Raw genomic sequence first — 25,935 nt, forward strand, 5'->3', positions numbered from 1 at the left:
CTGTAAGGATCCTTGCATTCTTCTTACCTAGTTGCAAAGAAGTGTCATACCACTATTTTATTTGGCCTAAAATATTTTTAGTTTTTAATACCAATAAAAAGCCTAATATGGCTGCAAAAGGTAGAGAAGACCCCTTAAAATTTTCCTTAAAGCTCACTATGTCCCTAGTCTGGTTTCAAGTTTTGTTTTTCCTTCTTGGTCAGGTGCAGTTCATCTTCTTAGCCCTATTTTGGTCCTGTTACAAAGGAATATCTAAACTTAAGTACATGACCCTCATCTCAGGATGTTTGTAACTTCCTTTATCATAGAATATGATACCTTAGAATATGCTGAGTTGGAAGGGACCCATCAGATCATTGAGTCCACCTCCTGCCTGTAGTGTAAATATGTGAAACAATAGGTGTTTGGAGTTTTTTGCCCTGAAGGAAGCCATTATTTTATAATATTTCCTTTTCAATCGTCTACATTCCCCAACTTAACTTTGCATATAGCAATAGCATGTCCATACTAGAAAAAAACAGGGAAGGATAAAGAAATACCACCCATTTATAGACTATACAAATACTACAGCCAATCACCCCTGCTGCCAGAGTCCAGCAAATGTTGCGGGGCTCCCATCTACAGTAAAGTACACACCAGCTCTGCCTGCTACTGTTCTTCTACCTGCCCATAGGTGGCACCAGTCATGTTCATAACACCTGAGTCCCTGTCTGCCAATATGGCCTCGGCTGTAGATTCCACCCTGACTTCTTCCTTGCTGTCAGTGGAGGTGTTAACCACCAACTTCAAATATATGCAGAAGGAACTTCATGCAGAAGCATGAAACACTCTTCTTCTATCTGCCACTTCATACACCAATACCTGAGCATACAAATGTGTCCTCAAATGTTAAGGCCAAATAGTAGCAAATACCACTCTGAAGCATACTTCTCCGGAAATGTGGCTTTAAAAATGTTACTTAACATTGTTCTTCTGGACCAGCCTCTGTCGAAAAGAAGCAGCAAGCTCAGAGTCCTGAGGAAAGCAGCATCAACCCAGTTCAACGAAGTATACCCAAAATCTGACAAAGTGCAGCATTGACTATCATTTGTGCCACAGACCTTTTTAGATTTTAAGCATTAAACTAAGCCACAAATGTTTGTCCCTGTCACACAAGTTTCAGAATTTTGGGAAAAAGCCAGAAACCTGGAAAATAATGCTGTTCAAGGAGACGCATGAGTAGAAATCCCTAAGATTAAATTGTTAAAATATTTCATGCAAATAATATTATCTCTTTCTTTTGCTATTGTTGTTAATTTTTCACACTTTAAACGATAAATTAACTAAAATAATGTGGTTAAATAATTGTCTTGAATTATGAAATAGTAAAATAGTTTTCTCAAAAATATCAAAAGGGAACATTTCAAGAAAACATTTTTTCCCCCAGAATTGTTTCAGGTTAGATCAGAATAATAAGAACTGATCTTTCTTATAAGCAGGTTTTATTGTTTTTTTGAATTTACCTACATTTTCCAGAAGAGAATGCGAAGAATTGAAACTATAATATAGGACTTATTTTGTGTCCTACTTCCTTTTATTGTGATCTGCCTATTTTTGCCTTTCATTTTCTATTTAATTTTTTTAAATTTTACTTTAATTCTGAGAGCCAAAATGTTGAAGAGCAGATGTTTAATTAGATACCTCCTTCCATTCCCCTCCTGTCCAAACACTGGTGTTTGTCCAGGCCTTACTACATCCAGAGAGAACTACAAGGAAGCCTTTGCCCCAGACACATGCAAAACTGCTACAAACAGCCCAGTAACTGCCTCAAACAGCCCAGTAACTGCCTCAACTTGCTCTGTCCACCTCTAAGCCCAGCACATGAGAAAAAGTAGAGAAGAAATTAATCGGTTTTATTATATCTATCAAGGGAAGGACTCATTTACCTAACTTTAGACATCTAAAATGAAGATGTGCAGTAGAAAGCACCCATATAGAGTGTCTCAATGCTCAGTGGAGAGTGATGATCCATCTCAGCCTGAAGTAGTTTTTGTGGGTTAAATTGCCCTCTAGATATGTGAGTACCTACTGAACAGCCCACAGAACTAGCTTATACTCGGCACGTCAAATTTATCTGAGGGTAAAAAACCCTGCACATGTACCCTGAATTAAAAGGCTGCTTTTGGGAAACAGTGCACACAAAGGTAGCTGTGTTTCTCCTTTCCCTCTATCCTCATCAGCCAGTAGCCATCTGCATTGCTAGGGTTTTAAACCTTGGTCCATCTTCACATCATTGTTTGGGTGGTTTGTTGCATCCTGCGGTGCCCAGCCCTTTACCCTTCTTCTTAGCCCCCAGGGCAAAGATAAATATGTACTGCAATTGTCAGGCTTTTCTTTATAGGCCAAGAAATATTCTAACTATATAACACCGTATGTACTATATCCTAACACATTCACAAATTATAAAGAATTATAATTCACAAAGGCTAAAGAATTACTATAATTCATTCCTGTTGCAACATTACTTTAATTCACTTTTCAGTTGGTTTATTTAAATGATTAGTTGTTGGGGTCCCTCCCCTGCCATGTAGCCCTGGGAGAGGGGCCCTGAGGGCACAGACACGGGGCTACCCTGTCCCTGCTCAGCCTCGTTCCCATTGGTTGGTTTGTGTTCCCTGCGCGGGCAGAAGGACCCTTGGTCCCGTGACTGGAACAGTTCCTCGGCAGAGCTCCGGCCATGCGGCTGGAGGAATAAACATCTCTGAAACAGCTATCAAGAATCTGTCTGTCCATATATATTTCCTTTCCACGGGACTCCTGGTTTGATATATGCGTGTTGCAGGATCCCCACTGCAACAAATGGTGGAGATTTGTGAGCAGAACGATCCCCGATCCCTAAGCGACTGATTTGTGTGAGTAAACCCTGGAAACTTTGGATTCCTCTTCTTGGTTTTGCTTTGCTATTCCGTATCTAAACTATGGAGGAACCGTGGGAAGACTCTTGGCTCTCAGAGCCGCATATGGACATTTATCTTAAACTTAAAATGATTCTTGAACAACGATTTGTAAATTTTAGCTTGATTCAAGCTCAAAAAGAACTGAAACACTTCCTGGCATGGTTGTTTAAGAACTTTTTCTATGTTTCTTGGGATTTAATTCTTACCAAGGGCTTTTGGAAAACCGTTTGGACACAGTTAATACTGGAGTCAAAATATATGCCGATGGAAGAATATTTTTGTGAATATTATTTAGTTACCGAGACTGTTGAGCAATGTCAGCTGTGTCCTGGCGAAGGGAAGCGTGGCGCAGGGACCGTGCGGCCCAGGCCACGTGCACCGAGCGCTCTGCGAGCAGCAGCGAGGCAGTTCCCGCGCGCGGGCGGAGCCATGCGAGCCACAGTGTCGGTGGCGGAGCGAGGCGCGGCGGGAGCAGCGGGACCCGGCAGTGCCCGCCCGGTCCTGTGCAGCGCGTGGTGGAGCGAGCCCTGTGAACGCCCGGCCGAGAGGGGCGGCGCGCGGGCGGCGGCTGGCGGCGGTGGCGGTGGAGCAGAGCTGCGCCCAGCCGAGACGAGCGCTGGAGCAGGGCGCGGGGGGGTCATCGCTCGGGGGCCCGGCCGAGACGTGGGTACAGCGCCCGGCAGCAGCAGCGAAGCTGCGACCAGAGGAGGCGACGCACGGAGAACTGAGCGGCACGGCCCGGCCCGGCCCGCGCGGCCCCGAACGCAACCCCGGGAAGAGCGCGCAGGCACCAGCAGCCCCGACAATTCCAACACGGGAGCGACCGAAAGAGACAGCAAAGACACAGCGAGACAGAAAACAGCAGCCACTCAGAAAAAGGAAAAGATCATAGCAACTAAGACCTTAGGGATAGTAAAATGGTATAATGTTAAGCAAAATTATGGTTTTATAACAAGGTGTGACAACCAGCAAGACATATTCGTGCATAGAACTGCTATTAAAAAGAATAACCCTGAAAAATGCATCCCAAGCTTGGGAGATGGAGAGGTGGTGGAATTTAATATTGTACTAGGGAGAAAAGGGTTACAAGCATCGCAGGTCACTGGGCCTGATGGTGTTCCTGTAAAAGGCAGTATATATGCAAAAAACCGTAGTCATGTTAGACAGTATCTCTATTGTAAGCCCCCCCTACAGTTTCCCTTTCCTAATCCCACCTTTCCCTTTTACCCTATGTCCTATTACCCCCAGTGTATTCCCAATCCGTTTTTTCATCCATGGTTTCCCTCACAAAACCATGCTTTTGCCAATTGTTTCCCCAAAAATCCCTTTCCAATGCCGAGTGGGGGATGAAAAGGGGGAGGGAAGAAGTTAAACCCTCTCCTGCCTCAGTTTCCCCACAAAGCATGCTCAGAGAATTCTGTCTCCCTTCTGTCAGCCCTAAGATGTTCCAGAGAATCTGTTTGGACATTTAAAGACTCAGGAGGGTGGCTTGTTTTGTCTTGAAACGGTTCTTGTTATGTTTATCCAGTTGTTTTCATTCTCCTTTTATTAAAATAAAACGGGTGAGGTGTTGGGGTCCCTCCCCTGCCATGTAGCCCTGGGAGAGGGGCCCTGAGGGCACAGACACGGGGCTTCCCTGTCCCTGCTCAGCCTCGTTCCCATTGGTTGGTTTGTGTTCCCTGCGCGGGCAGAAGGACCCTTGGTCCCGTGACTGGAACAGTTCCTCAGCAGAGCTCCGGCCATGCGGCTGGAGAAATAAACATCTCTGAAACAGCTATCAAGAATCTGTCTGTCCATATATATTTCCTTTCCACGGGACTCCTGGTTTGATATATGCGTGTTGCAGGATCCCCACTGCAACAATTAGTTATTGTGCAACTTACTTTTCTCATTAAAAAAAAAGATGTTTCAACATATTTCAGCTCTGTTAAACTACCTTTTACACATGAATTAATTTTATTGCTGTATTTTCCCAACTTATTAAAAGGGCAGTACTTCGCAAATAAAACTGCAGGATGGATTTATTATTTACAGTCCTAGTCCAAGCTTTCATATCTACTTAATATGGGTATGTTTAGTTTTCCAGTGTAGTCCAGCCGCATGACTGGAATCAAACTTGCAATTGCCTCTTGGGGATTTAAAACTATTAGAGTTGTGCTTTTATGTTCTCTTTTGTTTTGCTTGAATCACTTTTTCAGGTCTATGAAGTACAGCTGGCACAAAAAAATTTTGATCAGTGCATAACCAATGCAGTGTATATTTCTTACAGATATATAAAACACAGGTGAAAAATATGAATCTATGAAAATTGTCTTTGTTAGCTACTTATTCTTGGAATTAAAATCAGTTTCAGTCTTGAGGTATATGATTTAGCCTGGGACTTTCCAGTCTGGGTTTTTCAACAGTTTCTTGTAATGTATACATTTGACATATTAGAATGAATGATATCCTGATGTAAAGTTTCAATAGCTAGGGCAGATTTTTTTTTTTTCTCATGTGATACTTGAATAAAATTATCCTGGTAATACAGGAATTATCATTAGAAAAAGCCTATACAAGCAGTCTTTGTTTCCTTACCAATTTAGTCTCCTTTCATGTATCATTGACATAGATGCTATTAGATTATATTCTCAAATCATTTAGGCCTCAGAGTCATGCTTTGGGCATACATTAAATCACCAAATGCCTGCAAAGAAATTGAAAAATTAAACCTTTCAGTTTTGACAACATGAATTGGTCTTCACATTCTGGAGTACATTAACCTAGTAGATAATTAATTCTTGTTCCCTCAGACTGATTTAGTAGCCTTCTCCAGCTAAAGCCTGACTCTTCTGGAACTGGTGGTGGTTCTGAAGGCGTTCTTCAATATGAACCAAGAATTCAGACTCTGGCCTTCAGGTAACATTTATGACACTCTACCTTTTAAAATCAAAAGAACGTAGAAAACGGAACATGTCAGCACATACATTTTTGATGAAAGATTTTCTAAAAAATGATATATAAAAATATTGCAGGTGTACCAATATAAAACTGCAGAGCCAGATTAAATATGGTGATGCCAGAGGTAATTTTTTTCAGGAATTTTCACAATATTTGGTGCTTGCCTCTGAAAGTTCAGTTTCAGGATTTAAATTACTACGTTAGCCTCAGGAGCAAGACCCCAAATAAAATGGATGATAGTTGTGAATACATGTCTTGGGGTGACTGTATGATACTGTATTCCCTTTCGCCTGCTCTATGCCCAGACATGAATGCTGTCCCTTTCTGTGTCTTTAAGGGAGAGGGGCGATAGCCAGTGGAATTCTTTCAGCACTGTGTCCAAAACACAGATAAGCTCGCTGACTTCTCCTGCCCAGCTGCTCCACTTCTGCAGCAGGGAAGAGAGTTACATTCCTTTTGGTTTTTTTAGTCAGTTTCTTGTTCATTAGGGCCCTGGGACTTTGGCGTCTTCTCTTCTGGAACTGTTCAGAACACCAGAACATCAGAACTTCACTGGGAGACCTTACACCTTGGCCAGGAGGGGCCCGTGCCAAACCCGAGCTCTGGAGAGGAGAAAGCCACACCCACAAAGGACTCTGAAATCTATCCAGATTCTCTCCACAGTGAGAGGTTTTATTATTTAGCATTATTCTTTTCCCCTGCATGCGTGCATTGTGTTTGTTTAATAAATATTTTTTTTCCTTTCACTTTCCTCCAAGGAAAAATTCTTTCTGAACCTGGTGGGGGAGGTATATGATGAACCTGCCTACTATTAGAGGACATTCATTTCGGACGTTCCTCCGAATTTGTCTCAAACCAGGACAATACACTTTGAAGTCACCATTAGCAATTCAGATCCTGGATTTCTACACTCTCTTCATATTATATGTAGTATATCACATAGCCCTGTGTTGTTCCAGAACACGATTGACTTTGTCAGGCATGTAAGCTGTCCATACCCTATAGCAGAAAGCCTCTCACAGCCGCACTAATGCATTAAGGAATGAGCCCATCTTCAAAGGAGTGAGTGGACTTCTTACAATGCCTCCCCAGCAGGTTTGCTCCAACTTCATGTACAAGACAAATTTTGTTTGTGGAAGTATGCATAAAGATGGAGTCTCTAGTTGTTATAAGATGGCTCTCCTAGACACTCTTAATATATGTATTATAAATATGTTTATTGGAGCAGAACTTGCATCAAAACAAATGTGATTTGACTGAAAGCTACTGCTATAGTAGATTTGCCTTGTCTGAGTAGAGTGGAGGCTGTCATGCCATCCAGAACCAGACAATACTTAAATTTCTTCCTTCTGTGTTAATTAACTTAATTACGACATTCTGAATTCTGGAGCTTATATGTATATTTATAAATCCAAGACTCACATCCTGTTAATGCCTTGAAATAAATAGTTAATATCCATGGAAATGTCAAGCCTTACTCATTGTACCTTTAGCAACACAATGAAGATATTTTGCAGATTCAAACATAGTCATGTAAGTAGTTAATACTCACTAGAATGATTTTGCATCTATCTTGTATATTGTCATCAAAAACAGGTGTAGAAAGAACATATTCACAAGTCCAATGTGTCCCATCTTTTTTCTAGAACAAAGGATATACACAAGGTAAGAACAATGATCATTCAAGGGAAGACGCCATTAACCAAAGCCACTAAACTAAGAGAAAGTTCTCAGAATGTTCTGAGATATTCACTTTCTCTATATATATTGAACAGACAACTTTTTATTTGTCAGTCCAATAGACATTTCTGACAATTCTTCCACATTATACCCTGCATGGAACTCTTCTTCTAGATTGTTCCTTTAATTAAGGGTCTCAATGTGTTCATATAACTCTGGAAGACCTGACTCTACTTTCACTAGTAGTAACCTTCCTGAAATACCTCAATGATTGAAGAAGTGACTCTGGCATTATTTGGCAGATCTCAAGGAGTTTACCAAAACCCCCTCATTTTTAAACTTTTACTGCTAATTGCAGAACATCATGTTCAGATGGCTTTAGGCATGGTGTCTTCTGTTCTCAACTGATTGCTCAGATCTGGCAACTTCAAACAGTAAATACCCTGAATTGCTTATCCATTTCTAGTACTTAGGCCATGTTCCAGTTTGGCCAAATTTAGAGATATATCTATCCTCTAAGAAAAGGCACAACCACCCCTCCCCCCACCAGGTTCGGGAAAAATAAATTTTCCTCGAAGGAAAGTGAAAGAGATAAAAACTATTTATTTAACAAACACATGGGAAAAGGAAAATAATGCCAAATAATAAAATCTTTTGCTGTGAAGAAAAAAACCTGGGAAAGTGTCAGAGTCCTCCCTTTGGTCTCCTCGGAGCTGGGGCTTGGCCCAGGGCCAGGCCCTCTGTGCCCAGTGGAAAGTCCTCCTGGTGTGTTCTGATATTGAAGCAGTACACAGACAAAGGGAAAATATCCAAAATTCCAGAGAAGGAAAAAAGTTCAACTCTCAGTCTCTCTCTGGAGAAAAAAACTGAAACTGGCTGAAACCTGACTGGAAAAAAAAAAGTTGCTATCTCTGTGTGACCTTGAACAAGCTGCAAACTGCTTTGAAAAGGTTTTGCTCAGTTTTTCCTTCCTCCTCTCAGGCTCAGTTTAAAGGCATAGAAAGGCACAAGAATTAATTTCTGGGCATAGGGCAGCGATATGGGATACACATCATAAAGTCACCCCAAGACAGGCCATAACAGTCCTCAGCCATTTTTGAAAATCTGTGACGGGTCTTCTTGCAACATTTACTACCTAGAGAGAGAAAAAAACCACCATGACTTATTAGTAAAACCTCTCCTTGAAAATCAATCGGCATTCAGCTCCTATACTCCTGCCAGTCCTGAGAGTGTTAAGAAAACATCCCAGTCTGACCACTGGCAGACACTTTAGCAGTCACATTCCCAATGCCAGAGACTTTCACTGCTGGGACTGAAACACCTTCACAGTAGGTGGCTGCAGTGAGCCAATGGGTGCCTTCCTTGACACACCCCAATCATGCAGTCAGGCCAGGTTTCCTTACTTGTTTGACCGCAGGTTTCCCGTAGCAGAGTCTCAGATGTCCGTAAAGCAATTTATTTACAGCACAGTAATAGAAGAAATAGCTCGAGCTGGGGAGAGCCCCCAAAAAAGGAACTCCCTCACAACCTACATGTGGGCAAGTCACGCTCTTCTCGAGTCTTCGGCTCCAGCTGTGTCTCTCAGTATCCATTCACCTGCCTGGCCACTAGTCTTCGCACCCCTTGTTATGCAAAGAGACAGTTCACGGTCTCTTGTCTCTCTGGGCTCTCACCCAGAGCTCAATCTGCATCTTGAACTGAAGCTTACAAACCGAGCCACCTGCACCAGGTGTATTCCTCAACAGTAAGTTGGACTTGGGATGTTGAAAGTGGAGGTCCATGCCATGAATTCTTCTCTATCAGACCTGCCTCAAGAAGAGGTTTTCTGCACCCTCCCAGTAACCTCCCATTCCCACTGCTTCCCTGTCAAAGGCTAGTCTCTCCATTATGACAATACTTGTGTGTTTATATTCAAGACTACTTTTTAAAATTTCTTTTTAAAAAAAAATATTTCACATAAATTAAAGGATAGTTCTACTACAGTGAAGAGCTGGAGCCAGGATAGAAAGAAAATTTCCTAAAATGATTTTTCAAACAAATATTTTATAAAGCCTTGTAGTGTTCAATAACCAGAAATGTGGGCTTCTGTCACCCTCAGCCCTCTCAACCACCATCACATCCCAGCATGGGAGGATGTGAGCTATAGAATGAAATGCTTTTGTCACTCTGACATATCTCATCCTCTTTATGAAAATACGTTTATCCCATCTAGCTCTTGCTATCAGTCTGAGACTTAGTTTGTCAAGGTTTAGACCAGCTGAAACACTTGCAAAATAGTCCCCTAGTTTTGACTGTAGAGATTATGATGTGAAAAACTTCAGCAATAGAACTTCAGGCACAGCTGCAAGTTGGATGGTATGAGGTGTCTGTGAAGCTTCTAACACAACATTTATGTAGGATAGCTGCACGACATTTCAAATTGTGCTATTTCAAAGTAAATTACTTTCCTTTCACAGCACAATAATTGTTTTTTCTCTCCCTCCTCTTGGGCTCAGTTTAAAGGCACAGAAAGGCACAAAATTAATTTCTGGGCATAGAGCAGCGATATACACATCATAAAGTCACCCCAGGACAACTGCGAATATTTGCAGGTACTACAAGGGTACACACAGAAGACAGACTAATGGAAGGATTGTTAATTTATTTTACCAGTCGTGTATAATGGTTCTTTAGCACTTCTCTCTTTGAAGAAAGAGACTTGAGGGAAAGATGTACTGTATGTCTTTCTATCATTATTGAAATTAGATATTTGTATAAAGACCTACAGCATCATTTGTAATGCTCCACTCTCTGAAACTGCTGCTTTAATCAAGTGTAATACAGGAAAAAAGATGTACAAAGCTAGAAGGAAGATAACATGTTCAACCATACTTGGACTGGTATGTCTTGACTCTCACAAGAAGGCCAGAGTGGCAGGTTCTGGAGGCTGAAAGTCAAATACATAGCCATCAGAAATGCTGTATGGTGGTTCATGCTCCATATACCTTTCCACCTAAACCACTGCAAAGCTTTTCTCATTTCACAGCCATCATCAAAAAGTAGAGGACAGATTAACTTGCATTCTTCTACTGATCAAAATATCTGCCCTGAAGCAACCACCAAAGATCTTTAAAGTTCATGGTAAACATAATTATCTTGGGTTTTGGCCAGATCTTCCACTAACTAGAAACTCAGCTCCCACAGAATGCCAAAAGACCACCAGAAAACCTCTTGTCAACTCACATGGTTGTATGATTTGGGTGAAGCTGCAAAATTTGTGTTACTAAGCCTCCTTCTGCCACTACCAGTATTTCTGGACCCCTCAAGCTTTTTATCCCCTGCACATGATACACATATATAAGAGATGTGACTCTGGCATGCTCAGCCATGACAGGCATGTTCATGACCCAGAGGGAAAGCATACTTCAGCCTGAACTCCTTAAAATGACAACTCCTTCCCTCTATTTTGTCATGGGCTTTCCTTCCCTCAGAGAGTCTGTATACCACATCTCATCAGTAGATGATGGATGAGAAGGGAAACCAAAATGTCCTACTGCATATGCATGAGAACAAGACCTAATTAACAGAGGATGAAAGGTGGAAATTGGTTGTGCAAGACCTGCATGAAACACGTGAGCCTTGATCTGTCTGTTCTTCTCTGTGAGCTGTCTTCACATTCAAATATCTTCTGGTGCTGTGGTTGAAAGAAAATTTCTTGGGGTTGAAAGAAAATTTCACCTTTGCTGGCAGTCCCCATATTAAATATGCTGTTGCTGGGAAACTCTGTGCAGCCTTTCCTCAAGGCTGAATCCTGTAGTCTTAATCTTTAATTAGCTTTCCCTTGACCCCTCCATAAGGCTTGCCACTGGAAGACTTCTCCACAGGGTGAGGAAGACATTTGCTTGTGTGAGTAAGACTTTTCAATAAATCTCTTTAGAAGTGCTCAGGCTAAGAGAGCTGCCAGGACCTACAGAGCACTCTGTCTTGGCTTCACAGTAACAGGGTTTTCTGCAGAATACTCCAGAGTGGCTTCCAATTGATATCATTTCAACTTTGCCTCTTTTGTCTTTCTGACATTGCCTGGGTTCAGGCCATTACCAGTCATGAAAAAAAAGAAGGAAAAAAAAGTGCTGGTTTAATAAGTCTTTTCAGAAAGAGACCCCTTGCTCTCTGCAACTCAGCTAGGCACCCACATGCAATGAGCTTGTCCCTCAGCTAAAGGGGCATAATGTATTGGGCACAGACACGAAGCATTCCCTGTCAAGACGTCAAGGAAGTTTTGTGGCACTGTTACTTCAGATCAGTTTCAGCCGGAAACAGTCATGTTTTTGCAAAACCTTATCACAATACCAGCCTCAAATCATCTTCCTACAGAGCACCACCACAAAGCTGAAGTCCCAGATATCTCCATGGTCAGCAATGGGAAATAGGCACTGTCAGAGAAAGTCATAGTTCAAGACCCTGCTGCTAGTGCCCAGAACTGCCCTCTAGAAAGTTTCTCTCTCTCTTCATTGATTATAGGTGGTACCTTGGAAGGTGAAACTATATTTTGGTAGTTGCAGAAAGTCAGGGGGATGCTTCACTGCAGCTTCACTTTGATAACTACTTTTCCTAAGAATGTTTTGCGTTTCTCCTGGGTGACCACAATATTAGCCAAACAGTGTGCAGTAGGGTTTTCATCTATTAGAGAGGAGGCTTTCTTCCGCCGTACTGCTTTTAGTCATAGGAGGATTTCCTCCTGCTTCCTTCAGTCAGGAAGTCATATAATGTCCTGAGCTTTCCAGCACTGGGCCACAAAATGAGCAGCACCTTCATAGCTGGAGTCAACGGGAAAACCTCATCAGGCATGTAGAAATCACTCAACTGTGTGAGGAAATGATGTTTCTCATCTTCAGTCCCTCAGGGTTAGCTGCCCCCAGGATGCCATGGCCTGCAAACCGTTAGTTTTTGGTGAGTCAGCCACCAATTCCTTAAAATCCCCAAGGGTCTTCAGGCAAAAATTCTCTGCTTTCTGGGATTATTTTGGTGGTAATGTGGTATGAACAGCCTTCCTTTCTTTGAAGTGGCCTCAAAAAATTTCTGTTGTCATCACTCAACATCAGAGAATTTTTCCTCCATGTCAGAGAAGACCAGGTACTGCCTTAGTTTTCTAGGTCCAACTTGCATACTCAAAGGTTTCCCGCAACAACAGCCCTGCCATGTGGACCAAATCTAGGAATTTGTGTGTTATGATGCTGCTCTCAGTGGAGAAATATTTAACTGGAAGAATGTGTCTCCAAATCATACAGTACTATATGAAGGTGTTTGCTGGGAGTACTTTTTCTGACTCTGGCCACAGATTCTTTGGACTTAACCTGCTACACTTTCCACAATTCGCTTCATTTTCTCTCCAAAGCAAAAGAAACTCACTCTTGTACAGACGCTCTTGACATGATTCCATCTTTCAAATGACTGATTATATCATCAGTTTCTATTTCCTTCCTCATAAGTACTGCTACAACACTTACTCTTTTAATTCTTCCTTCCCCTTTGCAACATGCTGCCCAAAACAACTGCAGTCAAAAAAATCTCCTAAAGGAATTGTTCTTCCAGGCTTGTATTCTGCTTTTCAAGAAGCACCTTCACAGTTTAAAAGTGAAGTAAAGAAGTCTCGGGCATGTGGATAGTAGGGGTTTGTCATGAATGTACCCTGGAGGCCTGTGATCTGCTTCGGTGGTAATAGTGCAGCTACATGTGGTGACTAAGCTCCTGACACCCAGGGAAAACAACAATAATAATTGTTTTGTCCATCTGAATATAATTTTCCTGTGTTGACATATATACTTTGAGTCCTTTCACTGTGAGTATCTTCTTGCACTAGAGCTGTTTCAAGTGCTGCTTAACACTTCCTTGTGGTAGGACTTCCCTTTTTTTCATAAAGTATTTTGTTTCTTTCCCAACAGTATCCTTCATGTTTCAGATTGCTGCCTCATCCCAGTTGTTTATGGACACCCTGGGACTTCTGCTATCCTTGGTACCCAATACTAATTGGTAGGTAGTCACCCAGCCCATGGCTTTCTATTTCTTAGGGGAGATTGTTTTACAGCATTCACTTCATTTGTGGTTCCTGAAGTCCTTAATTTGCTATGCAGTGATTTACATTCTGCTGTGTTCCAGCTTTAGTTTATTCTTCCTGAATTTTGACTGAGCAGTGGTATTCCCTCTTGTCTCAGTCACATATGTCTACACTGTCTTGTATGTTTTCACCTCCTGTCAACAGTCATGCATCATGCACCCTTTTCCCAGGAAATCATGTGTGCTGATAACAGGCCAGCAGGTGTTTCCTACCAAATGTTGTGGCTGCTCATCTCTTCTTCCAGTTCCACCTACCTTGCCCAGGATGGGCAGTTTATATTCAGAATATGCTGCAAGGTCCTGATAAATTAAAGCCTATAGCACAGGGAGCCAATTTTTTTGCAGTGATCAGTAAGTATCCAGACTGTCATTTTTTTCCTCTTTGTACCCACTTTGGAGGTTTGACCACTTTAAATCATACCCTTTTCTTAGACACTGAGGTTCCTTTGCATCTCAGTCATGGATGTAGCTGCTGAAATATCTGAGTTTTTGGTACCAGAACCTTGGGAGGGGACTTATTTTTGCAGTTTCCAGTTTTGCCCATGTTTCTGGACACAAAAGTTAGAAAAATACAATTTTACTTGCCTCTGCTATGGAATGGATTCCACATGTAATAAGTTTTTAAGAAGTGAGACCATTTTTCTGTGTTAGGGCTGATTTGACAGCATGCCAAAGACATAGAGAGATTCTGACCTTTCCCTTTGCATCTACAGTCAATCTGTAGTTTTCTAACAACTGGGGTTGAAGGAATCTGTATTTCATTAGTCCTACTAAGGCCAGGCAGTGTTAAAATCCAAATGGAAGCTCTCTTTTGCCCTTCTTGTGTCTCATGAATACAGAATACTTTTTCCCCAGCTGTTTATTCAAAACTGAGTATCACAGGTTCTCCTTTGGCCCTATGCAGCTAATTAGGCCTAGGAAGCTAGCTACGTTGTTATCCTTCTCTTTGGCACGTACTGTAGCCAAGAAGAGTGCTTCTCTCTGCTGCTGCTGGAGTCTCTTTGGGGGTGCTTTCCAACTGCAGGCACCAACTGCACTGTACACCCTGTACTTTTCTGTTTGCTTATGCATCATGCTTCTGCAAAATTATTTATTTTGTGGTTGGATTCAAACAGCCTTATCAAAATACAACTCTTCAGTAAAGGTGTAATGAAATATTTGGACCTCATGAAAACAGAATGTTTCACTATTTTGCACAGGGAAGTTTAGGAAGAGGGTGAACAACTTCTCAGCTCTTGAGTCAGCATTTGGAGGGAGAGGGAAGTAAGGGTGAAAATGGCCTAAATGGCCAAAGCATTATTTTCTTTTAGCACAGTTTTGACGGTCAGAACTGGAAACAGTGTCAGAACACAAAGCTGCAAATAAAGAAAAATGATGCTTCAATCTAGATTGGAAAGCAAATTCACAGCTGCCTGTAAATTAAAACTAAGACCAGCTCAGTAGAGCCCACATCTGCCTGCACTTCAGGCTGATGGGGTACCAAGCAATTCTTACCTGCCAGGAGGATAGCTGTGTGCACGTGGTGCTGAGTCCCCATAATATGCTGTCTCAACAGGCAGTGTGTTCTACATGATGGTGAGCACCTACTTAAAAATACTATAGTTCCAGACCAGGGCTGCCTCATATACATATATGCATCCATGTCCAAAATGACTCTCATTTGGGCTAGATTTTTAAAGATTGCCAAAGGGTGCAGATAGAGAACTCGATGGGAATGGGGCATGGAAAACAATTTGCCTCTATTGGTCCTGAATGTGTTTGAAAATCTGGTTATGTTTCAAATATAATAATGATCTTGGTGAAAGTAAGCTTGAGTATTTGAGCCTACAAATTATTTGATTTTTGCCTGCGACAACATTCCTATGGGACAAATTTTATTTATGTGAATATTTTCTCCTAATTGTTTATGATGCAATTGAGCGTGATAGAATTTAAAAAAAATATTCTTATTAAAGAATGACTGTAAAACTTACCTCTTCATCTGTAGTGGTAAGAAGATCCTTTTAAGTAGCATTCTTTACCCATATTAGTTCTTTCTTCATCAAGTATTTCTTCACAAATTCCTTCTTACCAGTATTGGATTTCATAACTGAAAATAAGAATATTTTAGAAATAATATTAATAGAAAATAATATTTTCTTACTTTATAATTGTTTTCAAATATTGATGGTATATATTGGAATTTTTGTAGTAAACAGAGAATTGAAACTTACTGATTGGTAGGGGAAAAGAATAATTTTTCTTGCAATCCCACGCAGACTTCATAATAACAAATTATCATACATCCATGTAGGTATACAAAGAAAAAATAGGGGTTTCCTCATTTCATAGGGATGATTACATATATATATATATGAGATACATATTATCTTATATACAACTAATAGGACAGGGGCACCTTGAGACGTAACCAACATCTTCAAATCTAAAAAAAATATTGGATTCAAGTTTATAAGATATTCCTCTTTACTTGGGCCCAGTTTGCACTTAGATTTTAAAACCTAATGATGGTATACCAGAGGGAACAGAATTTGTATCTGTAAAGTGTACATTAGCTTAAGCTCATTCCTGGAACAATATAGAATTGTACTTTATTGGAAGTATAAGTGCAGTGGTACCATAGTTTTAACAGCGGTAGTTAAAATTTTAAGCTTAGTATAAAATGAAAAAAAAAATAAATAAAAAGAAGCAGCAAAGTGACTTGCTATGATACTGCAGAGGAGCTAGAGAGAACTTGCACTTCACTGTGCTGTAAGTGCATGCTGATGGCAAGTGACCAACAGTATAGATTTCAATCTTCACAACGCTCACACAAGTGTCAAAGTGGCACCAAATAGCTGAAATCTGATCAAGGCTTTTGGACAAGGACCCAGTGAACTTACATAGGACTGTTTTAAGGCCAGTCATTTACAGTCTCAGTAATCTTGAAGGGGAGACGATCAGTCTCACTGGGGGAGGACTGAAGATTTCCTCCAGCTGTAGGGGAGAGAGTAAAGTAAAGTGCCCCAAAGAGGTACCAGGACTTCTTCCACAGACCCCCATGAAAACTAGCTCTGCTCTGACACCCTGAGAAAAGCATTGGTAATCAGCCTACAGATATTTTGGCATCTGGGTATCTTACCTGACAGACATATACATCGTCTTCAATGCCTTCTCAAACCTCATTAAAACCTGGGACAATAGCTGTCCGGTCATACCAAGTTCAGGTATGAAGAGCAGAAGGACTGTTTAGATGTATACAAAGAGGCATACCTATAAGTGTGTCCAAGGAGGAAAAGACAACAGCACAGCAACCTAGAAAGGTAATTACTTATCCTGGGCATTTCTGAGCACCATTGAGTTTGACGTCTCAGCATTAGGAATTGATTAGACAATGTAACTTGTAAGATGGGAAATAGCCCTGTCCCATCAATCACGCAGAAAGAAGGCTTATTACTGGTTCCCTTCAGCACCAAAATCAGGAGATCTGCAGCAGATGCCCTGCCTTAAAGATCTGACTGTTCAGAACCATCAATGAGTTTCATGGTTGCAATGACTCACTGCAGGAAATAAATGAATGGGAAAACCAGGAAGAAAAAGTGATTAAAAATGAAAAGAAAAAAAATGTATTAAACCCTCCCAGCAATCTTAGTATCTTAGACCACATATTTGCGCTCCATTCTTCTAACAAAAGACAATTATGAGCTTGCGCGTGTGCACACATGCACTCTTGCTTATTCTATGCTTTTTCACCTCATCTGGCAGCCGCTTTCCGGTCCAGCAGACACTAACATCTAATGAGACAAACTTCCCATTTTCAGACTAATCAGTCGGCTGCACTAATTGCAAATGCAAATATGCAAATTTATATTAATTAATTACTCTGCTAATTAGTTCTGCAGTCTTTTTGGGGTAATAAATCATTGTGCAGTGAAAGGGAAACACGTCCTGTCCCATTTCACTCCACATAAAAATTTAATGTACTAATTGAAGAAAATATATTAAAAAATCCCTGATTCTGACTGATAGGTTCCCTACAGAAAGGTATGATTGTAAGAAGTCTTGCACATCCCCAGCAAATGCCATCACTAAGGTGCCTGTTAGTGATTTAATTATCACATTATGAGCTCCAGGAAAAGCCAGTTTGCTGTGCTGCAGGCTGTGACTCTGAGCTCCATAGTTGACACATTTTGCAGCAAATGCTGTTCATACATCCATGAAAGATAATCTGGAGGAAAACACTCACTTTGCTCTACCTGAATGTTCTGTTAAGACTTGCATTTAAATCCCAGGAATCTGGGTCTGCTATATATACACTTTAATTCTGCCGCTTCATTAGATCACATTTGAAGGGGTTGTTCAGGGAAAATGAAGAGTAGCAGAAAGAGAAACTGCTTGCAGAGCCCTTCCCTCGTCTTGAATTTTGCTTTGTCTCTGATCCATTTCAACAGGGAACCTTCAATTCCCCATCTGGCACCACCTCTCCCTTGCAATCCTTACCTTGCCATTACACTGTGGGACTAGGGAGGGTCATTCCACTGCCCCTCCACTGGTGTTTTGCCCAGCCTCAGGTGATCTGTAGTCTTCTTTCCCCACACCAATATCTGGAAGGTGCAGCAAGTTCCCCATACTGATTTAATGCCCCAACAATGGCACTCAGGAAATCATGCTCATAGAACCTTAGGTACTAAAGCCTGCCAAGGTGTGAAGGTCAATATGCAAGGTGGGGCTTATTCTACGTTTTCCTTTTTTTAGGACAGGGAAAAAGCCCATCTTTGTAGCATAACAAACCCAACAGCACCTGGCTGTGAAAAAAGAATCCCCTCATCAAATGAAGCTATGCCAACCAGTTCATTACAGGCATTTTGGGAGCCAAAGACCCTCCTAAGAGGTTTGGAAAGGCACTGAGCAAAGTGAAGCCTCTTCTGTCACACAAGTTCAAGCTAACTAGAAATCTTCCACACCTCCCAGGTTTTTCCATCCTCCACTTGCTTACTTTTTTTTCAAGTTGTGTACCATTAATGTGAAACATCTACACAGAATTTTCTTGAGAGTTTGAATGTATTTCAAGTTAACTTGCCTTATAGACGTAGGTTGGAAACCAGTCAAAGACGTTATAAAAACCAACAGAGGACTTCTGTTATCAGAAACTCAGACAACTCATGTATCATAGTCTTCCATTATTAAGAAAAATTAATTTAAACATTAGCAAATGTTTTGCTTTATGCTTTAAATTACTTGTTTTAAATTGAAACAATAAATGAGATTTACATGTAATTAAATTCCAAGGGCCTTTATCATTCTAGATTCAACCAGAAGTTGAGCTGTATACTTTTCTCATAGTTTGAAACCCTAAGATAGCTTTTTTCTTATTTATTTTGCTTTCCTATCCAAACACTGGAATAAAATACTGTTAAACTGATAACCTGAAGTCCTGTGATTTAGGCTCTAGGAAATAAAGGAAAATTTAAAAAACCCTAAAATAGCTTAAATTGAAAGAGCAGTTTATGGAACAGCCAAAGATAAAATTTATTTTTCAAACAGTTGTAATTTTTGTTTGAAATACTAATATACGATAATGGCTATGCCATTCAACAGCATGCGAATGAAAATATTTATTTAAAGGCAGACCACCTTTAATCTTTCTAGGTTTGCAGGATCCTGGAGTCACATGGGATCCAAATTATTTGTTGTAAAGTGCAGGCCTCTCCACCTGCTGAGAGTTTTGCAGCTGCTTTTTTTTAAGGTCTACAAGATTTCAGAGATTAATATGTAAAGATTTTATCAAAACTCAACAGGTGCCTCTTAAATAATGAATAGATATGAGATGGTAATGTTCTGATTGTCTGTAGTGTGCTTTAAAGAGTTACATTTAAATTGTAATTGTACTAGGACATGAGATGTAACTTAAGACATTTGATAAAACCCATCCTTTGATGGGTTTGCTTCTATTAGAAAGCTTCCACAGAGCATGCATATTTTGCAAATTGTAGTAGGTATGAACAAAAGTATCTTCTTTTTCTTTTTCTTTTTCTTTTTCTTTTTCTTTTTCTTTTTCTTTTTCTTTTTCTTTTTCTTTTTCTTTTTCTTTTTTCTTTTTCTTTTTCTTTTTCTTTTTCTTTTTCTTTTTTCTTTTTCTTTTTTCTTTTTCTTTTTTTCTTTTTCTTTTTCTTTTTCTTTTTCTTTTTCTTTTTCTTTTTCTTTTTCTTTTTCTTTTTCTTTTTCTTTTTCTTTTTTTCTTTTTCTTTTTCTTTTTTCTTTTTCTTTTTCTTTTTCTGATTGTGTTCAGAATACTTACATATAGTCAAAAAAACCACAATGTTAATAAAAATTCCTTCATGATAATCTATGTTTATGCCCTTTCACTTTCTTCTGGCTGATATTCATTCTCTTGTCAGGACTGTAAAATCAAGACTTTTCTTAACATATAGAACGGTAAGACCCATTTGGTATCCAAGATGAAACCCAGATGAGTGTTAAGATTGACAGTGTTTTCACCCTTGTAATTAGCTATTCACACAAATGGGGGTTTAGTTTGCACTTATGCTTGGAACATGGCACCTCTTCATACAGAGAGCATCATTCACGTGTTAACATTTTCACTTTTGTTTTTTGTTGGCAAGTAAACCAGCATACTTACTATTGAGTTCTGTTAGATGTATATTTTGCTTATACTTTTCACTGTTTATTAGTATTCTATTCAAAAATAATTTAATGTGAGCAAAGCATGAACAAGAACTGTGTGATGCTCCTCTCCTTTGCCCTGCTCTGGAGGGAGGACCTCACCTGCCTAAAGCCACTCTGCTGCTTCCAAGTGAATAATTTCCATAGACACAGTGCTGGGGCACTGCTTTCCAATATCTTTTTCTTTAAGGGTAAAAGACCCCCCTCCTTCCCTTGCTGAGGGAAGGATGGGTGGCCTCAGTACAACAGAATATGTACCACGCTGCTGAGCTTATTTGCCGTCTTTTTCTTGGTTGTGTACTGACTCAGTAATGTCTGGAGGAAGGGCACAGAACTAGGAAGCCTTATGGCATTACAGCAACGGTTGCCAGAAATTCATCAAGGATTTTGATGGGTTCTGAACAAGTCTGTTCATTCTAAATTGAGGAATAAAAGACTCAGCGATAGAAGAAAAGGCAAAGGGATGGCTAAAACATCTCTGTTTTGCTAGAACTGAGATGTGACTGATTTGCTCATACACACTAAGGGTTTAAACAGAAAAAAAACCCCAAAGTTAACCATCCTAAATGGACTCAGTATGGCTCAATATGTACTCAGGCTAGACAACACACCACCACAAGAAGTGGATTTCCAAAATGTATGTTTGGAAAAAGGAATTGATATGCATATCAGAGTTACCATATTTAATTATAGTAATGCTTTTGGGTCATGCTTCAGGGCTCTCAAAATTCATCAACTGTTAGAGAACAGGCTGAGATTTCATAAGAGTAATCTCTTTTTAGCCTTCATGTACAGACTTTAGGGGTCTCTCTTCATCAAAGGCTAATTCTAGAAAATATATATGAGATAAGAATGATCTTAGGTTTAAACAAACACCAAAAATTACTATGTTTTCAGTTGTGGACTATAGGTCTACATGGTCCTTCATCTTATGGGAATGAATGGCTCTTGGAAGTTCATTTAGTCTCTTTTCTAATTCCTTATAAGGCTAGAATGCAAATGGAATGAAAAAGAGGTTAAGGAAAAATTTATCACTCAAGTGATCAAGCAATAGAGGTAGCATAATACCTCTATTGTCTTTTGTACCCTACAAATTAATTAATATTGTTTCTCTTTAGAAACAATTGGATCCACAATGGTCAAGAGGACAACTATCAGGCTAAATTAATATAAAGATCACATATAAAATCATTGGGGGAAAAAGGGAGAATAGACTAATGGTGGACAAAAGAGAAGCCCTAAAGGCAAACAGTAGAATTAATAAGTATGGTAAATGCAAACCACCTAAGCAAAAAATAAAAATAATGATTGGGGAAATAACAGTGAAATAGGAAAATCATTTTTCTCTACTGAAGCTCCATGTCCTCAGCTCTTTGCCTCCAGGAACTCCAAGCACAAGGATGGCTTTTCACCCAAGTAATAGGCTATCCAAATTGAGACTACTGTTCATCTCTCTTACAGGAGTAGAGTGCTGCTTTCCTCTCTCTCCCACATTGATGCAATGCCATCACCACAGCTCAGAGAGGGCATCTGTATGAGGAACCACACTTGGGACCAGGCCAGGGTGATGCCTTAGGTTTTAACTTTCATATTTTTCAAATCCTGTACTGCCTAGTGTGCAACTCTGAAGTTTCTTGTAGCTTGCTAATTTCTGCTCTCTCGTGCTAGGTAGACATAACAAAGCCTGTCCGGGCCTGCTCTTCAAGAACACTCAGACCATCCTAGGCCCAAAAATATAAACCAAAAGCCTCTAAACAGGGGGCAAGCTTGGGGAAATTACATCATTAACTGAAGCTTTAATTCGAGAATTAACCCTGATATGCAAATGAACCAAACCTATAAAGGTGTGAAGAACTCATGACTTGCCATCCATCTTGAGGTCCATCTTGGCAGTAGCTTCTGGCTCCCCAGGGTGTACCTTTGAAGGCTCTTCAAATAAATACCTACCTTTATTCCCTTATTCCTGTCTAGTTTCTGGTTTTTTAGGTGGCCACTTCAGGCATCAGTGGAATATTAAGATATATAGCTATGGGGCAGTCCAGGACTGGGACACTGTGGGGCAGCAGCAAGAAGCCTCTCTAGCACAAATCAAGTTGTGAAGAAATTCAGTGCTTCAGGGACAGGTGTGCAGGTCACTAGTGCAGGTCAGAAAAGTGAAACTAAACCACCACATCCCTATTGGAGAGAAAAAGGTCTGGGTTCCTCTTTTTTATTGTATTTCAAAGTTCTTTCTCACCTTGTTGGGGGATACCTCACTGTACCACACTGAGGCAGAAACAATAAACCTGTGATGTAACAGGTTAAAATGAAGTTGTGGCTGCAAAGTATCTTGAAACAGTTAGGAAAAATGAAATTAGAGAATACTTCCAGTGAGTTATCACAAAAAATTCCATGTTTGTTTTCAATCCCAGCCATGATGAAGTGGTGAGATACTTGGTTGGTATACTCCCTCACAGTATTTTCAACAGAAAAACTGCATTTAAATTTCAGAAGCTGACCATTTCCTGCTTTGATGTACAGAGTAGGGAGGAACAGATCATTGCCAGACATTTAAAAAAGAGAAATGCCTATTTAGTGAAAAGCTGAAAGAAAATACTGTCTTTCAGTTAATTTTTTTTTCATCAGTTAATTTCTTTTAAAATATCTTAATTATTTCTCTTTTTCGGCACTTTACTTATCCAGAATCAAATTTATCTTTGTGCAGTAACACAATAGGAACTATGAAGGTTAGTTTGTAGCTGATCCTTAAATCACTTTTCCTATATAAAGCATGTAGATTCACACTTTTTCTTCTGTAAGAGCAAAGACACATTTGTCATATTTGACACTAGCTTTGCATAAACAAAGGTTAAATAAAGCATTAGCACACAAGATTTGATCAAGGCAAAGGTTTTTTGACCATACATCTACAATTTAAACATCTGACTTACATGAAAACGAATTATTCAGTTTCTCTGGAATAGAAGAGGAAGCGCAGTTAGGTGTAGATTGATTTTATCAGACTGTGAACTGGCTGTGGTGTAAATTGAGAAACACTTGAGCTATATTGGGCTGGAGAGGAACAGAAAAATATTTATGCTGTGCTGCATTACCTTCATGTGTTCCACAGACAGCAGTATTACTGACCTTTTATTTTTCTTCCCTGCCCTCTATCTATCCTCTTCTAGCTCACACCACCATTGCCCCAGATAAATAGTCAGCAGTACCATCACTCTTGCCTCAATCTATCACTGGTAAGATATTTGAGAAGGTAATCAGCCCAGCTGGAGAAAACAGAAGTGGAAAATATATTTGTGCTTAGAAAATGGAAACATAACATTTATACTTGGGACTTGAACATGCCGGGCTCTCAAGTGCTTCTCTAACTGCCTGAGCGTCTTTTTTCTAATCACTTGTAAATATAATCATTTGCAGATATAAATTTCGTTATGTGCATGTAGTAGCAGCGTGCATGGAATTCGCAGTAATATTCACAGCATTCACCTCTGGGAAGTGGTCCCTTATGGTTTCAGTCAGGAACATATGTTTTAAGTACATAGTCAGAATAGAGATTTTGTTATTTTCCTTTAAGGTTGAAAAAGAAAATTGTTTCCTTCCATGATCATCTCAGAATTTAGAATTAGGTCAATGGGACGGGCACATGTGCAGACACTGAAAGTTGCTGAGCTCTCAGTGTATTTCTCATTGTACATCTGACTCACCATGGGAACTTGAGTGATAGCCCCTCTGTCTATAAAACACTCCCTGAGCCAGCAGGCACTGAAGATACATTTCAGTTCATACAATGCTGTAATATCTTTGTTTGCCATGTGCTATAAGAAGCGCAAGGTAACTTTCATAAGTATGGAAAGTAAAATAAAGTAGATTTCTCTTGCACAACTCAAATGCAAATCCATGGTGCTTTGAGTATTTTTTCCAGCTGCAGATGGAATTTCACCATTTTAATAGTTTTTATTCCGTAATGCTACTTTTGTGCATAAACAGTCATTAACTTTTCATCAGTGTCTTCATGGATTAAATAGTCCCTAAGTACACAATGACAGCATGGATCATTATGGACCCTTATCATTTAAAATGGAAGAGAACAGAGGTTGTGTGTGTGTGAATACATCTCCTAACTCCCTCTCTTTCACAAACTATAAGGTTTAATAGCAGTTAACACTAGACCACAGCACTTCTAAATAATGATAGCCCTGCCAATTCTAACTGGTATTCCAATTAGTCTGACAATTTTACTAGTTAAGAACATTAAACTTTTAAAGAAAGTCTATCTTTTTTGTGTTGTGTTTGGCAAAATGGAATTGAGGGTATAAGGAAGCCTGAATCTCTACTTCCAAGAATTGCTGATGATTAAAGGAAAAAAAATATTTGGGGAGCATGTAGAAACATTTAGATATGGTAGTTAAATAAGAAGCATAGGCTATCTGAATTGTAGAATTCAGAATATTGTAAATGATAGAGAAATTGTTTAAAAAAGTGAGAACTGCAAATCCACAATACATGGCTGAAAGAGGTTTGCCTTTTGGAAATAATGATTTAAGCCAGGTGCTATAGGGATTTCAGTAAATTAGGCAAACTGAGACATTCCTTTGTTTGAAGAAAGATCACTTTTCTAAATTTTCTTTCCTTCAGATATGAAACAAAAGCAAAGAAAAAAAGTATGTTCCCAATGTAAATTTTTTCAGTGAATATTTATTTCAAATCAATATTTTTTTAAAAAATTGCTCTGCTTATTATTTTACATATTATATGCAATTTTCAAAAGAAGCATCCTTTCAAATCTCTTTGAAGTGACTTAAAGATCTTACTTTTCCTAAGTACCTTATTCTCAGAATGAAATTTCATTACAGTGCACTTAAAACACAAAGTTTTTTGCCAAAAAATAAACACATTCTTCTGAAAGAAAATAAATTTTTTTTGCCACTTTATGTTACAAGGTCAAACTGCAAATATTTCTTCATAATCAAGATTTTTGTTTCTGTGGGAGTAAGAGCATTTGCACAGAGTCTCTGCAAAAAAATCTTATTGTTAACTTGTGCCACAAGAACCAAATGAATTACAGACTGCATGCAAAGCAATATTTACTCCAAAGCCCACCAACCTGAGCATCACAGATTTCATTCTTCCAGCACCCAGTCTTCAAGACATAGTGCAGAAACCATGAATCTCTCAGGATTTGGTCTCATGCCATAATGCCAAGTATATTTCCTATGTTGCCTCACCAAATCATTACTGCATTGCCTGTATTCACACTGTTTAAGGATTTTGAGATACTGGGAGAGATGGCTATTCTAGTCACCATCTGTTGACATCAGCTGTCTTCAAAATTCATAGCAGAGTACCCTTTTGAGAGAAATGTTACCTAGATGGCTTTACATAGCAAGATGTCTTATAGGTCCAAATGCAGAATCCAGACACCAGCATGCCTCTCTAGGCAGAAAGCACGCTTCAACCCAAGTCACACATAAAATTCCTGAACACAAGAATGAAACCCTGAATATACCATAGCACAGTCTTCAGAATGCATGCCTTTGAACAATTTGTTAAGTGCATTTTTTTTTCTCTCGTGGACACACTGCAGTAATAAGACTTGAACTCCTATACATATTTCTCAAAAAATAGC

General features: G+C 39.7%; 1 long non-coding RNA gene across 1 annotated transcript; it reads right to left on the reverse strand.

The window, feature by feature from the left end:
- Positions 1–7,441: 7,441 nt before the first annotated feature.
- On the reverse strand, positions 7,442–25,493 carry LOC125322643. The gene is made up of 3 exons (XR_007202139.1): positions 25,414–25,493; positions 15,623–15,738; positions 7,442–7,518 (listed from the first exon to the last, which is right to left on the reverse strand). It is a non-coding gene; the product is annotated as an uncharacterized LOC125322643 (long non-coding RNA).
- Positions 25,494–25,935: the final 442 nt, after the last annotated feature.

This window comes from Corvus hawaiiensis, chromosome 1, assembly GCF_020740725.1.
Source record: "Corvus hawaiiensis isolate bCorHaw1 chromosome 1, bCorHaw1.pri.cur, whole genome shotgun sequence".
Taxonomy (NCBI): Eukaryota; Metazoa; Chordata; class Aves; order Passeriformes; family Corvidae; genus Corvus; species Corvus hawaiiensis.